This window comes from Protopterus annectens, chromosome 15.part0 (assembly GCF_019279795.1).
Source record: "Protopterus annectens isolate FY-2018-M chromosome 15.part0, PAN1.0, whole genome shotgun sequence".
NCBI classification, from domain to species: Eukaryota; Metazoa; Chordata; order Ceratodontiformes; family Protopteridae; genus Protopterus; species Protopterus annectens.
The window spans coordinates 57,817,632-57,834,641 of NC_056749.1; the positions used below are offsets into that span (position 1 = coordinate 57,817,632).

General features: G+C 42.8%; 1 protein-coding gene and 1 long non-coding RNA gene across 6 annotated transcripts in view; both read right to left on the minus strand.

Annotated features, from left to right (window-relative positions):
* BRCC3 (BRCA1/BRCA2-containing complex subunit 3) overlaps positions 1–17,010 on the minus strand; it is a 1,142,218-nt gene that overhangs the window by 355,859 nt on the left and 769,349 nt on the right. The gene's annotated exons all lie outside the window — the stretch shown is intronic.
* LOC122789994 lies at positions 10,671–14,601 on the minus strand. Of its 2 annotated transcripts, none has more exons than XR_006362902.1 (3): positions 11,733–14,601; positions 11,509–11,685; positions 10,671–11,462 (listed from the first exon to the last, which is right to left on the minus strand). It is a non-coding gene; the product is annotated as an uncharacterized LOC122789994 (long non-coding RNA). The 2 variants fall into 2 exon arrangements; XR_006362901.1 differs by having other exon boundaries at positions 11,509–11,638; positions 11,686–14,601.

Sequence of the window (17,010 nt, forward strand, 5' to 3'; positions counted from 1 at the left end):
TGTTGCTGATACTTGAGCATATGAAAGTGACAGTTTAAGGCCCTTATAGCCAAAGTTGTAGATGTGTAAACCTTTTTTCCCCATCTATCCAGTGCCCTTGAATCTCTGTCAGAGGGGGTTGTTTTTTTTTTTTGCTGTAGAGGCCTTAACTCCCTTGGGACCCTGTGAAACAGTTTCTGGGTCAGCAGCAGGGTTTTTAAAAAGAAATTTGTGTGAGTCAGGAACCCTGTAATATCTGTCAGGCTTAACAGGAGCTGGAGGTAAGGAGTCAGGGGTCGAACTAGACTCCGAAAACACATCATCTACAATGTTTAACACTGGGGGAATAGCTAGAAGCCTGCGCTGTTGTAGTAAAAGGAAATCCCTGAGCCTCTTTTTAGATTCTGAAAAATCTTGGCTTTCCCAGTGAAAATGCTCCCTCATGGTATGCAAGGTTTCCCCAAAGGAATAATCCACAGGAGGGGATGCTGACGGTATAGATTCTTCAGCATCAGAATCCTCATGGGGGGGGGGTAAAGAATATCCCTGATCAGAAGAGGAATCAGAAGAAATAGAAAAGTACAGTTTTGTACCTACCATAAATGTAGATGTCCGAACTGGATAGCATCTGCAGTCATAACAAGTGGGTTGTCCTGTCGTCAGGCAGCCCTGCAGTCGGCCGGATTCCAAAGTCCGGGTCCGGCTTCGGCTGATGTCGCACTTCACCCGACGTCATCTCTGTTGGTCTTCGGGTATATAAGCATCAGCCGACGCCATTTTCCTCAGTGTTTCTTGCCCCAGATGCCAGTAGCCCTCTTGCAGGCTAAAATTTGGATAGATGCCAATGTTTCCAAATAGATAGAGGTAAACACAATCATAAGCATATATGTACATATATACAAACAAATACACCATAAAGACTCCCCAACAGCTAGCTATTAGGAGGGTAAACACCCTAGGAGTACCACAGAGGGAAGGAGGGAGGGTAATCCTGACTGCAGATGCTATCCAGTTCGACATCTACATTTATGGTAGGTACAAAACTGTACTATGTCCTTCATGGATGCATCTGCAGTCATAACAATGGGTAGAATACCATAGCCAACTAGGGAGGAGGATAAAAGTAGATTATGGTGTGTTTAGGATCCCTTGCAGTACAGCAGTGGCAAACCCTGCTCGGGATCTGGAATATAGAGGCAAATTATAATGCTTGGCAAATGTATGCACGGAGGTCCAAGTAGCCGCCTCAACAATGTCTTTGGTTGCCACTCCTCGTAAGAAGGCTGTGGTAGTGGCTGTTGCCCTTGTAGAATGAGGTCTTATGTTTTGTGGAATTGGTTTTCCATGGAAGGAGTAACAGTATCGTATGCAATTTCCTATCCATTTGGAGATTGTCTGTTTGGAAATAGCTTTTCCTTCCCTTCCTGTTGCATAGGCTACAAAAAGTTGGTCAGTCTTTCTGCTATTTTTGTTCTGTCCAAGTAGTAGCGTAGCTGTCTATGTACATCCAAGGTATGCAGTATTCTTTCCGCTCTGTTTTGTGGGTTGGGAAAGAAGGTAGGTAGGTGGATTGCCTGGTTTAAAGACACTCTGGATACCACCTTGGGCATAAATGTAGGATTAGTCCTCATGGACACTCTATCTTGGTGGAAGATTAGGAAGGGTTGCACTGCCATTAAGGCCTGAAGTTCTGAAACCCTCCTTGCTGAAGTAATTGCTAGCAGGAAAGCAGTTTTCCATGACAGGTGTTGTAGGTCTGCTGTTGCTGCTGGTTCAAAGGGTGATAGTGTCAACTTTTCTAGCACAAAGTTTAAATCCCAAGCTGGTAATGGTGGTTTCCTTGGAGGTTTTACATTCTTGATTCCTCTGAGGAACTGCCTGAGCAAAGGGTGCGAAAAACAGGTGGATCAAAGCTGTATTCTGCTGAAATAGCTGATGCATGTATCTTGATGGAGGAGTAGGACAGGCCTGAATGAAGAAGTTCGCCAGGTACTCCAGAATGTTAGGCATATCTATGTTTGACACATCTGTTCCTCTTTCCGTACTCCAAATGACAAACCTTTTCCATTTTCCAGCATAGTTCCTTCTTGTTGAAGGTCTGCGCGCTTCAAGAATAATGTCTTTAACTCTTTGTGAAAGTTCTGGATTAGCTGCTGCTATGTGATGTTCCATGCAGTCAGTTGCAGCGTTTTTAGGTTTGGATGTATGATGATGTAGTTGTTCTGAGTTAACATCAAAGGCATCAGGGGTATTGGCCACATATTGTTCCGAGACATGCTCTTCAGTAGTGGGTACCAGTGTTGTCTTGGCCAGTTTGGAGCTATCAGGATTATCTTTGGACATTCTTCCTTGATTTTTAGTAGTACCTTGTGTATCAAAGGAAGAGGTGGGAATGCATATGCTGTCAGGCCTTTCCAGTTGATGGAGAGTGAGTCCACTTTCCATGCTAGTGGGTGGAATGTCCTTGTGCAGAATTTTTGAGCTGGTGATTGAGAGGTGATGCGAATAGGTCTATCTGTGGCATTCCCCATTTCTTTGAGATGGTCTTGAAGATGTCCGGGTGCAGCTTCCATTCGTGGGCATCCGGTGGTTCTGCTTAATATGTCTGCTAGAGTATTGTCTTTCCCGGTACAAATATTGCCTGTAACTGAATGTTGTAGCTGAGTGCCAGGGTCCACAGCTCCAAGGTCATTCTGCATAGGGGTATGAATGAGTGCCTCCCTGTTTGTTGATGTACCACATGACTGTGGTGTTGTCTGTCCTTATCATCAACTGGCCCTCTTTGAGAAATGGTTTGAACTTTTGGATTGCCAGTTTTACTGCCAGCATTTCTTTTAGATTGATGTGCAGGTGAAGTTGATCCTGTGTCCACAATCCTTGCACGCATTTGTCCAGCATGTGGGCCCCCATCCTAGGTCTGAAGCGTCTGTTGTGATGGTCTGGCTTGGTTGACATCTGCGAAAGGGTAGGCCTGGGTTTGACTGGCATGCCTGAGCCCACCATAGGAACTCCTGTTTTAAGCATGGAATTAGTGGGATTTCTGTTTCTAGACTGTGTCTGTGTTGGGACCATAAATTCTTTAGGTACCACTGTAGTTTCCTCATATGTAGTCTGGCAAATGGGACCAAGATTATGCATGATGCCATGAAGCCCAAGGCCTGCAGAACTTTTCTTGCTGTTAACTTGTTCAGTTTTGTTAGTGCCAAGAAGTAAAGAGGAAGTTCTTTTGTTTTCTGTAGTCAGGAATGCCATTTGCTGTACTGTGTCCAATTCACCAAGAATGTCCTTGTTTGGGATGGTATCAGCCTTGACTTTTGTAAATTGACTGTGTATCCCAGTCCTTGTAGCAAGTAAATGACCCTTTGTAAATCCGTTGTCAGCTTGCTTTTGTTGTCCCCTTGTAGCAGGCAGTCGTCCAGGTATGGGTAAATTTGAATTCCTGTAGTCTGCAATGGCGATTACTGATGCCAGGCATTTTGTGAATACTCTGGGCAGTAGATAAGCCAAAGGGCAATGCTGAGAATTGATAGTGCTCTGATCCTGCAAGAAATCTGAGGTATCTTCTGCAGATTGGTCGAATGGGGACGTGCAGGTATGCCTCCTTGAGATCTAGAGTTACCAGCCAAGACTCCTTGCCCAGCATGGGAAGAAGTTGCTGTAGGGTCAGCATTTTGAATTTTGGGACAATGATGTATGTATTTAAGGTGGACAGGTCGAGAATTGGTCTCCAACTTTTTCCTTTCTTGGAACTAGGAATAGTCTGGAATAGAACCCCTTTCCTTGTTCTGCTGTTGGCACTCTTTCCACAGCTCTCATGTTTGCTAACTCCATTATCTGGCGTAGAGCCTCTGTTTTTTGATTTGGAGGTAGATTTGGCATTCCTCTTTTCACTGGTAAAGTGTGGAAGTGAAACCGGTAACCTTGATCTATGGTTTGTAAAATCCACTTGTCTTTTGTTATGTAGTGCCAGTTCTTTGAAAATAAGGTTAACTTTCCGCCTAGAGGAGCTGCTATTTGTTCCCTGGTAGGCGGATTTATGATTAAGTCACTGTGGTTGTGCTGATGTAGTGGCAGTGGCTGTGTCTGTGCCTCTGTTGTTACCTTGCCACTGTCGTCCTCTGTAGGCACCTCCTCTGGATTGGTTTCTGCCTCTGGGACGTCTATTCCTGCCCCTTTGAAATTTTGTGGAGTCAGGAAAGGACCAATTTTGGCAGGCCAGTTCCTGCTAAACCTTGGGGTTGAACCTGCAAGAAATCTTTAACAGTTTGAACAGATTTTGCCTTCTCTTCCATTTTCTTCATAACCTGCTGGGCAGGTGTACCAAACAAACTTGTCTTGTCCATAGGAGCATCTAGCAACTTAGCTTTAACATGATCCGGTAAAACTTGTTCCTTTAGCCATGCATGCCTTCTTATCACTGTGCCTGTCATGGCTGATCTAAATGAAGCCTCCAGTGCATCATAGCCACATTTTAAGGAATGGTTGCTAACCTGTTGTATGTTATTTACCATCTCTAATACATATTTCTTATCAAGAGATTCATCTGTGGTTAGTTTTTTAGTTAACTGATTGAGCATAAACTCTTGGTATTGTATCATGTGAAACTGACAGTTTAAAGCTCTAGCTGACAGAGTAGCTGAAGTGTAGACCTTTTTACCCCATCTGTCTAATGACCTTGCTTCCCTTTCAGAAGGAATAGGGTTTTTAGCTATGGTCGCGGCTACTGCCTTGGGACCCTGGGATATAGTTTCTGGGTCTGCAAGTGGGGCCTTGTAAAGGTGGTGATGAGTATCTGGCACCCTGTAAAATCTGTCTGGTTTGGCAGGGGCTGGGGGTAAAGAATCTGGAGCGGAGCAAACATCATTGAAAGCATCATCCACCACAGAGAGAACAGGAGGTATAGCTAAGGGCCTGTGCTGTGGGAGGTGCAGAAAGGTCCTAAGTCTTTTCTGGAGTCTGAAAAATCCTGTTGCTGCCATTGGAACTGTTCTCGCATGGCATGCAAGGTTTCCCCAAAGGAGAATTCTTCTGGTGGGAAGCAGCTGGAATGGATTCTTCAGCATCAGAATCTTCAAAATTGGAGAAGGAGCCTCTGGCTGGTCAGTTATGTCTGATTCATCAGCAGAATCATCAGAAGACACTGGCTCAGGGGCTCTGCCCTAGGTCTCTTCTCTGGGGCTGAGAGGCCCTGTCTGGGTGAGATTGAGATCCCCTAATTAAAGAAATTAAATCTTCTGCCAAAGAAAGCATTTGAGAGCTAGAAGAGGGCCTGGATGTGGGGGTTTAACAGGCACTGTTTTAGTAGTTTTGGCTGCTTTAGCCCTGGCGAAGGCCTTAATGGACATGGCTGCTGGAGGCCTAGCAGCACCACGTGCTGGGGTAGAGACATCCAAGGGATGGTGTCTGATAAGTCAACCACCGTAGTGGGTAAAAGTTCTGAGGTCGATTCAAGAGTTGTAGCAGGGGCCTCAGTTGTAAGAATAGGTTCAGCTGTACTTTGATCAGTTTTCTCGGTTTCGGCCGAAACCGAGACACTCATGTTTGCTTTACCGTGGTTTCGGCCGAAACCGCGGACCGCGAGTGTCGGTCTTTATCTTTGCGTTTTAGTAGATTGGGTAGTCGGAGGATCCGGCGGCATAATGTACGCAAAATCAGAACCGAAAAACTGTTCTGCAAACTCCGACCGGCCTAAGCGTTCGTCGGTTGAAAGAGGCACAGGCCGAACAGGCTGCTACGTCGTGGGCTGGGCCTAAACAAGGCAGACAGTAAGAGTGGAAATCTTTATGAGGTATTTGTTTCCCACAGGTTAAACAATTGTTAACTTTTTCTGACATCGGCTGAGGCAAGAAAGAGTCCCCAACGGGGTACTTAGCTTTTAGAAGTCTTCGAAGTAGTATTCAGTAGAAGTAATCTCTGGATCCGACCGACCGGCACTTGCGAACAGCTTCTGCTTCGGGCGCCACGCGGCAAGAAAGACTGAGGAAAATGGCGTCGGCTGATGCTTATATACCCGAAGACCAACAGAGATGACGTCGGGTGAAGTGCGACATCAGCCGAAGCCGGACCCGGACTTTGGAATCCGGCCGACTGCAGGGCTGCCTGACGACAGGACAACCCACTTGTTATGACTGCAGATGCATCCATGAAGGACATCCTGATCTGAAGATTCATAGTCAAGTCTCTTGCCTAGGCCTCTTATCAGGAGGGGGATGGGAACCCCTGACCAAGGTAATCAGGTCTTCGGCCATCTTGATCATCTGTTTTTTGGGCATAGAGGCCTGTACACGTGGCTCATGAGTTTGTTTCTTTGTTTTAGAAGCTGCTTTAGTTTTTGAAGCTGAAGTCATTTTAATGTAAAGATGTTGTGGTCTGAATACACCCTCAGAAGCCGGTACCTGCTCAGCGGCTCCGGACCCATCTGAGGGATTAGCGTCCGAGGCTCCCATACTTTGAGTATCCAGCGGCATGGCCAACTCCAAATGGGAGTCGGTAGCGGCCTGCGACTCTAAAGTAGCGGGTGTCAGGGGCTGCGAAAGTGCCTCCCTGAGAATCGGCGACTGACTTAGGAGAAGCTTCCTCAATGGTTTTGGGCCTCGGTTGTTTTTCTCTATCCGTTTCTTTGCGTTTTTTTGTAAACTACGGTAGTCGGATGGCTATCTGACGACATTTTAGGACAATTAAACCTGGTACCAAAATACTTTAAAGCAAAAGTATACTGACGCTTAGTGTGTTGGTTAAATCTAGCACAAAACCGACAACCTGAAACGTTGTGATCAGTGCCTAGGCAAGGAATACAGTAAAAATGAAAATCTTTATGAGGTATTTGCTTTCCACAAGTAATACAATTATTAACTTTTTCTGACATCGGTCTGGAGCAAGAAAAAATTTTCCCCTACGGGGTACTTAGCTTTATTGAAGACTTCGGTTCTGAAACTCAAACCTGTAAATTTCAGGAGTCGGCCGACTGGCACTTGTGAACTGCTTCAAGCACTGCGCGGCAAGAAAGACTGAAGAAAATGGAGTCATCTGCTTCTTTTATAACCCTGATGACCTGACGTCAGGGAAGGGGCGACAACAGCTGATGCAGGACCCAAGACTTTGGAATTCAGGCCGGCTGAGGGTAACCTTCCAGCAGGATTACCCAAATGTAATGACAGCAACAGTGAAACACGAAGAACATCTTCTGGAGGAGAGGCAGAAGGGATGGACTCCTCTGCATCTGAATCCTCAAAAGGAGAAAAAAACCTGAGTAACTTCCTCTTCATCAGCAGAAAAGCTAGAAGAATCAGAACCAGAAAAAGACAAAGCCTCAGGATAAACATCCCTACTCCTTTTAGGAGGAGGCTGTGAACCCCTAATAAGAGTCAAAAGGTCATTAGCCATTTTAACCATTTGGGATGGAGGGGAACGAGAAGGAACTAAAGCCTGCCTTTTCACAGACTTACGACTGGAAACTTTACCTGCAAGCTTGAAGGACTCGGGAGGCCTGGCAACTGCCGAAGTTGCAGAAGAGGTTGTCGGTATGAGCTTGCTGTCTGAATGAAGAACGGAGGCCTGGGACCCTGGTGTCAGCTTAGCAGCTCCGGATCCAGCTGAAGAGACGACAGGCAAAAGGTCAGAAGGCAAAATGGAGGCCGTGGGCCTAGGGGACTCTGAAATGGTCTCAACCGAGGCCTGTATTTTAAAATCCGCGGACTGCAGGGGCTGCAAAGGTCCCTCACTGGCTACTGCATGACTAACAACCATCCTAACATCATCCGAGGACTTAACCTTCTGAAGCTTGTCGCAGTCCTTATCCTTACATTTCTTGGGTACATCCGAAGCTTGAAGACCAGCGGACGCCATACTGACAAACTTAGGCCAAACTTCAAAATGTTTAGCTAAAATCTTAGCCTGACGACGAATAGTATGCAGATTAAAGGAGGCACAAAGATCACAATTAGGAACGTTGTGGTCAAGGCCTAAGCAAATAATACAATGGGAAAGAAAATCTCTATGGGGAATCTGCTTTCCACAGGTAAGACAATTATTAACCTTTTCTGACATTTGTTAAGGCAAGAAAAGAGGATGCCCAACGGGGTACTTAGCTGTAGTAGATTTCAACTCTGTAGTCGGAAACAAAAAAAGGTAAACTGCCGACAGGCACTCGTGCAAGAAATGCTTCTGCTTTGGGCTCTGCAGCAAGGAAGCCGGAAGAAGTGACGTTGGCTGACTTCTTTTGTATCGGACGTCCTGACGTCCTTTACAACCGACGGCAGCCGATGTCATATTTACTTACCTTTGGTATTCTGGCCGATCAAGGGCTACCGGGTGCCGGATAACCCATTGGTTAGGACTGCAACAGTGAAACACGAAGAACATCAGCCCATTTCTACTGAAATCAGCTGCCCTGAGCTGCTTATGTGGGCTCCTCAACTACATGCCAAGGACTCTGCGGTCAACTGCTGAGTTACTCGGGTCTCATTCATGTTGCTGAACTTTTACAAGTTCGAACGTCATATGGTCGAAACCATATGAACTTGTAAAAGTTCAAATGTTTCAACGGAGATCTCCATAAGGGAAGCTTTCCCTTTCCTGCAATGTAGTGCAATCTCGGAGCTGGTATATTTAAGTAGCAGGGGGTGTGGGGGATGCAGGGGGCTTGCCAACCTGCTTACAACCTTCAGGTAAGATTTTTGTGGGGTTTTTTATTACGCTGTTGAACTTTTAAAGTTCGAACATATGGTGTCGACCATATGGTGTTCGAACTTTTAAAAGTTCGACAACGTTATATAGACCCAAGTTACTCTTGGACACCTCTTTGGACAGGTACAGTGGATAGGAAATTTCCATTAGCAAAGCTACTTCTAGGGAATTTGAGGTCTCACTAATGTCTTTGCATGTGAAGTCTGGCAAAATTAACCAGGTCAAGTCAACATATAGCTCAGAGCCCTCAGGTACAGTATTGTTACAATGCCAAAAGCTGTCTAGGGAAAGAAGAGATGACAAAAACATCTTGTAAAGTACTTTGGGAACTACTGACACATCAATGGAAAAGTTGCAAACTAGAATAGAAAATGATCTATGTTGAATCTCTTGAAATATATAAGTAATGTATTCCTGCAATGTGACGGTAAAGTACCTTTCACTGCCTTGTAAGACCCTCATATATGCAATGAAGAACTGTTTTAATGTTACCAGTTTTGACATCTTTAGCAAGAGTGTAATTGCTCAATGGTTATCAGTGTAGAACTGATCACAAGGCTCTGCCTGTGGTGTAGGAAAAGCCTGAAGTAAAATCAAGCCCTCTCTGACTAAAGCTCACCAACTGTATTCACTTTTTCTCCAATAGCTGATTCACTGATAACAAGGCTTGTATGATCTGATGAAAATGGTGTGCGTGTGTAAAATAAAATTAATGACGTTTTTGTACTAATTCTGTGTGTAGAATCTGTGCATGGCACAGAAAAATAATTTTCTTGGGTGGCGAAAGCTAGGGTACCTTTTTGGCTAGGCTTATATAGGCCCTAGGGCCAATAGCCTAGTACTTACCTATGAACCATGTTGGTAAGTTAAATTGCCTCCAAGCTGTAGTTACAGGAAGAGGATGCAAGGTGTAGTCACTTAGAGGCTCCTTGTTATTACTTTAATTTCTCTCCGGAATCCTTACCTGAGAGAGACCACTTTAGGTCAAGTATCCACTTAGGGTAAAAAGGTCTTTTGCTGCTTGAACAATTCATTGAAACTGTTGGATGGGGTATAAAATATAAGGACCTCATTTTGTACCTGCTATCAAGGTCTGTTAGAATATGAACTGAAGGCTGACCTAAAAGTAAATTCTTAGCAAAAGGTGTATTCAATAATAGTTTTAACATCTTCAAGCCCTGAGTAAAGCATGTTTTCTCAAAACACCGAACATGGCCAACGTGGAGTATGCATTTAAAGCATTGTAAGCACACTTTAATATGTGGACTCCTATTTTATCATTCAATTGAAGTTTACCCTTGGTGTCAGATTGTGGTAGTTTCTGAATACACCTGAATTGGAAGTTTCATTAATGATCACGTGGGATCTGTAATTCAATGCTCTGACAACCATGTTACTGGCCCTAACAACCACTTTAACACTAGATAAATGAAATGTAGTTAAAAGTACCGTTTTCCTTACAAATAAGGAAAGGGAAGTAATAAAAAAGTGTTTTATGACCACTACTTACATTTTATTAGTTGGAAGTCTCAAGACACTATCTACCCTTTGTGGGATGACAGCCTGAGTACCAGGCTGTTGACAATTAGCTTTAATGTCTCTGAAGATCTGAAACAAAGGAGAGAGAAAATCCATTCAATGCAGGGTTCTTCCTCTTCATTTTAAGACATTAGGGTCAGAAATCTTCCTTTTCTCCTCAACTCCATAACCTTCAGTGGGGCCTGAATTCTATGCAGAAAGCTGTGTGTGTGTGTCTGTGTGTGTGTGTGTGTCTGTGTCTGTGTGTGTGTGTCTGTGTGTCTGTGTGTGTGTGTGTGTGTGTGTGTGTGTGTGTGTGTTTATATACACTTAGAGAACACTGTTTTTTGCAATGCTGTACAATAAAAAGTCCAAAGCCTTGCATATTCTCTGAATGGATTACGACTGGATGAGGCAGTTATCCAGACAATGGTAGATGTAAATACCCTTTGTCCTGCAAAAGGGGATTACTGGAGTTGGGTATTTGTTAAGATTCTGGGTGCTAAGTGAACTGGAAGTGTTCCTATAAACCCGAGGAACTTTCATGTTTTTTGGCTATGGGGATGTAACGGCAGACATATTTTAGGTCTATGTTGACCAGGAGCACCCGAAGTAGAAGCAATGACAGAAGGCTTTCAAGAATAAGCTTTCTGAATTCTGTAACAATGAGAATCTTGTTTAGTTAATTATAGTACAGGTAACCATGCCACTTCTTTTCGTGGTACTAGGAAAAGTCTAGAATACAACCCGGCACCTTCCTCTCCAGAGGGCACTTTCTCCATAGAACTTTATCATTCCATATATCTTAAGTCAGCAAGTATAAGATCTAACAAGTCCCTTAGGACCAGCGGAATGCATCTTGGGATTTTTCTGAAACTGCAACTTTCATCTTCGGAGAAAGATGTTCAAGACTCTGTGATCTTGCCCAATGTTGAGCATTTTTCACAAAAAAACGCTAAGTGTCCTCAAACTTTCTCTTTCAATGAACAGGAAGCATTCTGAAGAGTGAATGAATAGTTGGGGGGGTGTGCTCAGAAGTACAGAAGGAAGGAGTGAGATGGCAAGCTGACTCTTGGTTGTTCCCTCTGTAAGTGAAGGTCCCAACCTTTCTGTACACTTCTCCCTTTGGTTTGACTTAACATTATTTTCTGAACAATTCTTTTTTCCCCTACCTGACTTATTCTTACCTTTTACCTCACTGAGGATATATTTCTTTCTTCCCCTACCTGACTTATTCTTACCTTTTACCTCGCTGAGGATACATTTCTTTCTTCCCCTACCTGACTTATTCTTACCTCGCTGAGGATACATTTCTTTCTCCCCTACCTGACTTATTCTTACCTTTTACCTCGCTGAGGATACATTTCTTTCTTCCCCTACCTGACTTATTCTTACCTTTTACCTCGCTGAGGATACATTTCTTTCTTCCCCTACCTGACTTATTCTTACCTTTTACCTCGCTGAGGATACATTTCTTTCTTCCCCTACCTGACTTATTCTTACCTCGCTGAGGATACATTTCTTTCTTCCCCTACCTGACTTATTCTTACCTTTTACCTCGCTGAGGATACATTTCTTTCTTCCCCTACCTGACTTATTCTTACCTTTAACCTCGCTGAGGATACATTTCTTTCTTCCCGTACGTGACTTATTCTTTACTTTTACCTCGCTGAGGATACATTTCTTTCTCCCCTACCTGACTTATTCTTACATTTTACCTAGCTGAGGATACATTTCTTTCTTCCGCTACCTGACTTATTCTTATTTACCTCGCTGAGGATACATTTCTTTCTTCCACTACCTGAATTATTCTTACCTTTTACCTCGCTGAGGATACATTTCTTTCTTCCCCTACCTGACTTATTCTTACCTTTTACCTCGCTGAGGATATATTTCTTTCTTCCCCTACCTGACTTATTCTTACCTTTTACCTCACTGAGGATACATTTCTTTCTTCCCCTACCTGACTTATTCTTACCTTTAACCTCGCTGAGGATACATTTCTTTCTTCCCCTACCTGACTTATTCTTACCTTTTATCTCGCTGAGGATACATTTCTTTTTCCCCTACCTGACTTATTCTTACCTTTTACCTCACTGAGGATACATTTCTTTCTCCCCTACCTGACTTATTCTTACCTTTTACCTAGCTGAGGATACATTTCTTTCTTCCCCTACATGACTTATTCTTATTTACCTCGCTGAGGATACATTTCTTTCTTCCCCTACCTGAATTATTCTTATTTACCTTGCTGAGGATACATTTCTTTCTTCCCCTACCTGAATTATTCTTACCTTTTACCTCGCTGAGGATACATTTCTTTCTTCCCCTACCTGACTTATTCTTACCTTTTACCTCGCTGAGGATATATTTCTTTCTTCCCCTACCTGACTTATTCTTACCTTTTACCTCGCTGAGGATACATTTCTTTCTTCCCCTACCTGACTTATTCTTACCTTTTACCTCGCTGAGGATACATTTCTTTCTTCCCCTACCTGACTTATTCTTACCTTTTACCTCGCTGGATATATTTCTTTCTTCCCCTACCTGACTTATTCTTACCTTTTACCTCGCTGAGGATACATTTCTTTCTTTCTTCCCCTACCTGACTTATTCTTACCTTTTACCTCGCTGAGGATACATTTCTTTCTTCCCCTACCTGACTTATTCTTACCTTTTACCTCAATGAGGATACATTTCTATCTTCCCCTACCTGACTTATTCTTACCTCGCTGAGGATACATTTCTTTCTCCCCTACCTGATTTATTCTTACCTTTTACCTCGCTGAGGATACATTTCTTTCTTCCCCTACCTGACTTATTCTTACATTTTACCTCGCTGAGGATACATTTCTTTCTTCCCCTACCTGACTTATTCTTACCTTTTACCTCGCTGAGGATATATTTCTTTCTTCCCCTACCTGACTTATTCTTACCTTTTACCTCGCTGAGGATACATTTCTTTCTTCCCCTACCTGACTTATTCTTACCTTTAACCTCGCTGAGGATACATTTCTTTCTTCCCCTACCTGACTTATTCTTACCTTTTATCTCGCTGAGGATACATTTCTTTTTCCCCTACCTGACTTATTCTTACCTTTTACCTCACTGAGGATACATTTCTTTCTCCCCTACCTGACTTATTCTTACCTTTTACCTAGCTGAGGATACATTTCTTTCTTCCCCTACATGACTTATTCTTATTTACCTCGCTGAGGATACATTTCTTTCTTCCCCTACCTGAATTATTCTTATTTACCTCGCTGAGGATACATTTCTTTCTTCCCCTACCTGAATTATTCTTACCTTTTACCTCGCTGAGGATACATTTCTTTCTTCCCCTACCTGACTTATTCTTACCTTTTACCTCGCTGAGGATATATTTCTTTCTTCCCCTACCTGACTTATTCTTACCTTTTACCTCGCTGAGGATACATTTCTTTCTTCCCCTACCTGACTTATTCTTACCTTTTACCTCGCTGAGGATACATTTCTTTCTTCCCCTACCTGACTTATTCTTACCTTTTACCTCGCTGGATATATTTCTTTCTTCCCCTACCTGACTTATTCTTACCTTTTACCTCGCTGAGGATACATTTCTTTCTTCCCCTACCTGACTTATTCTTACCTTTTACCTCGCTGAGGATACATTTCTTTCTTCCCCTACCTGACTTATTCTTACCTTTTACCTCAATGAGGATACATTTCTATCTTCCCCTACCTGACTTATTCTTACCTCGCTGAGGATACATTTCTTTCTCCCCTACCTGATTTATTCTTACCTTTTACCTCGCTGAGGATACATTTCTTTCTTCCCCTACCTGACTTATTCTTACATTTTACCTCGCTGAGGATACATTTCTTTCTTACCCTACCTGACTTATTCTTACCTTTTACCTCGCTGAGGATACATTTCTTTCTTCCCCTAACTGACTTATTCTTACCTTTTACCTCGCTGAGGATACATTTCTTTCTTCCCCTACCTGACTTATTCTTACCTTTTACCTCGCTGAGGATACATTTCTTTCTTCCCCTACCTGACTTATTCTTACCTTTTACCTCGCTGAGGACACATTTCTTTCTTCCCCTACCTGACTTATTCTTACCTTTTACCTCGCTGAGGATACATTTCTTTCTTCCCCTACCTGACTTATTCTTACCTTTTACCTCGCTGAGGATACATTTCTTTCTTCCCCTACCTGACTTATTCTTACCTTTTACCTCGCTGAGGATACATTTCTTTCTTCCCCTACCTGACTTATTCTTACCTTTTACCTCGCTGAGGATACATTTCTTTCTTCCCCTACCTGACTTATTCTTACCTTTTACCTCGCTGAGGATACATTTCTTTCTTCCCCTACCTGACTTATTCTTACCTTTTACCTCGCTGAGGATACATTTCTATCTTCCCTACCTGACTTATTCTTACCTTTTACCTCGCTGAGGATACATTTCTTTCTTCCCTACCTGACTTATTCTTACCTTTTACCTCGCTGAGGATACATTTCTTTCTTCCCCTACCTGACTTATTCTTACCTTTTACCTCGCTGAGGATACATTTCTTTCTTCCCCTACCTGACTTATTCTTACCTTTTACCTCGCTGAGGATACATTTCTTTCTTCCCCTACCTGACTTATTCTTACCTTTTACCTCGCTGAGGATACATTTCTTTCTTCCCCTACCTGACTTATTCTTACCTTTTACCTTGCTGAGGATACATTTCTTTCTTCCCGTACCTGAATTATTCTTACCTTTTACCTCGCTGAGGATACATTTCTTTCTTCCCCTACCTGACTTATTCTTACCTTTTACCTCGCTGAGGATACATTTCTTTCTTCCCCTACCTGACTTATTCTTACCTTTTACCTCGCTGAGGATACATTTCTTTCTTCCCCTACCTGACTTATTCTTATTTACCTCGCTGAGGATACATTTCTTTCTTCCCCTACCTGAATTATTCTTACCTTTTACCTCGCTGAGGATACATTTCTTTCTTCCACTACCTGACTTATTCTTACCTTTTACCTCGCTGAGGATACATTTCTTTCTTCCCCTACCTGACTTATTCTTGCCTTTTACCTCGCTGGGGATACATTTCTTTCTTACCCTACCTGACTTATTCTTACCTTTTACCTCGCTGAGGATACATTTCTTTCTTCCCCTACCTGACTTATTCTTACCTTTTACCTCGCTGAGGATACATTTCTTTCTTCCCCTACCTGACTTATTCTTACCTTTTACCTCGCTGAGGATACATTTCTTTCTTCCCCTACCTGACTTATTATTACATTTTACCTCGCTGAGGATACATTTCTTTCTTCCCCTACCTGACTTATTCTTACCTTTTACCTCGCTGAGGATACATTTCTTTCTTCCCCTACCTGACTTATTCTTACCTTTTACCTCGCTGAGGATACATTTCTTTCTTCCCCTACCTGACTTATTCTTACCTTTTACCTCGCTGAGGATACAACTGCCAAGATTTTGCTGAATAGTTCCAGCTGAATATATGAGCCTGGGCTTGAAAAATCTGTTGGACAGACTGCATACTTTCAACTTTCTCTAGTCTTTTGTATTTTCCTTCAGCAGCAGGCCCAAAGAGGAGATGCTTATCTAGTGAAGAACTTAGGGTGCAAAACACTGAGGGGCATGCAGAAGGTATCTGAACTTTCTATGCACGTGACAGATGCAGATAAGACTCTGGCATAAAGAGAAGAAAATTGGCTTCAACAACTGGATAAATGCCTGGTGTCATTCCAGGGGGATCCAGTATGCATTACTTGGGGAAAGAGGACTGGCAGTCCAACAGTCTACCTTATCTTGCAAGGGATGGCCTACATTTCTTCAAGGGTTTCTGCACATTGGCAAAAATGGCTGCACTTACAGCTCCCTTTCTTAAGGCAGAGTCCACGTAAAAGACACCTCAACTTAGCTACTTCATCTACCCCTAAACTAGATGACAGTAAGGTACCTCTTCCCAACATCAGGAGTCTCAATAACACATTTCCCAATTCTGCGCTGCTTTTGCATCTGCAACTTGTCTGCGTGTGTGTAGTTACAGATGCTTACTTTAAATGTAAAGAAACTCTCTCCCTCCACATCTATATTTTGTGCCTACCAAGCCTTCGGACCTGATGGAACCTGGGTTAACATCTCTATATTTTCAGGAGCCACATCTCATTTAGACCGATTCCTACAGACCTACAAATCAAGTTCGTAGAACTTCAGTCTACCATCAATAGGACAAACATTGAACTTATACCCTGTCACAGAATCCCCTCCATGTCACCAGATGATCTTGTAAGATTCCTGAATGTTTGAGAGGAAATTCCTATACACAATAACTCTAATCCTAAGGTGATTTCAAGTGACAGAGTGGAGCTTCTACACCTCTAACATAGGGTATATGCCCATAAGTTTTGGATCTGATGAATACGATTTCTTACAAGCAAGTCAAGCAAGTAGTCAGCGACCCCTCAGAGGACAAATTATTCTCTCTCCTTGTTTCACTCTCATAATCTCTTTCACCAGTAAACTCAGGCCACACATTTGGGCCATTTGCATTAATTAATTAATTAATTACATTACATTACTTATTTGACATTTCTTGACTGGGTTAGTCCGACTGAGGAAATGCCTTTTTTCAGCAGAGGCCAGGGGAGAAAACCTCCACAAGTAGTATAAACATATAAAATAGTAAACTCTAAAGATACAGTATGATAAAGAAATGAATTAAATAATAATGAAGCACATTATATACACATCAGACATTACATACAAACGTATACCAATGAATCACGCAGTATAATCACTGTAACTGAGGGTCA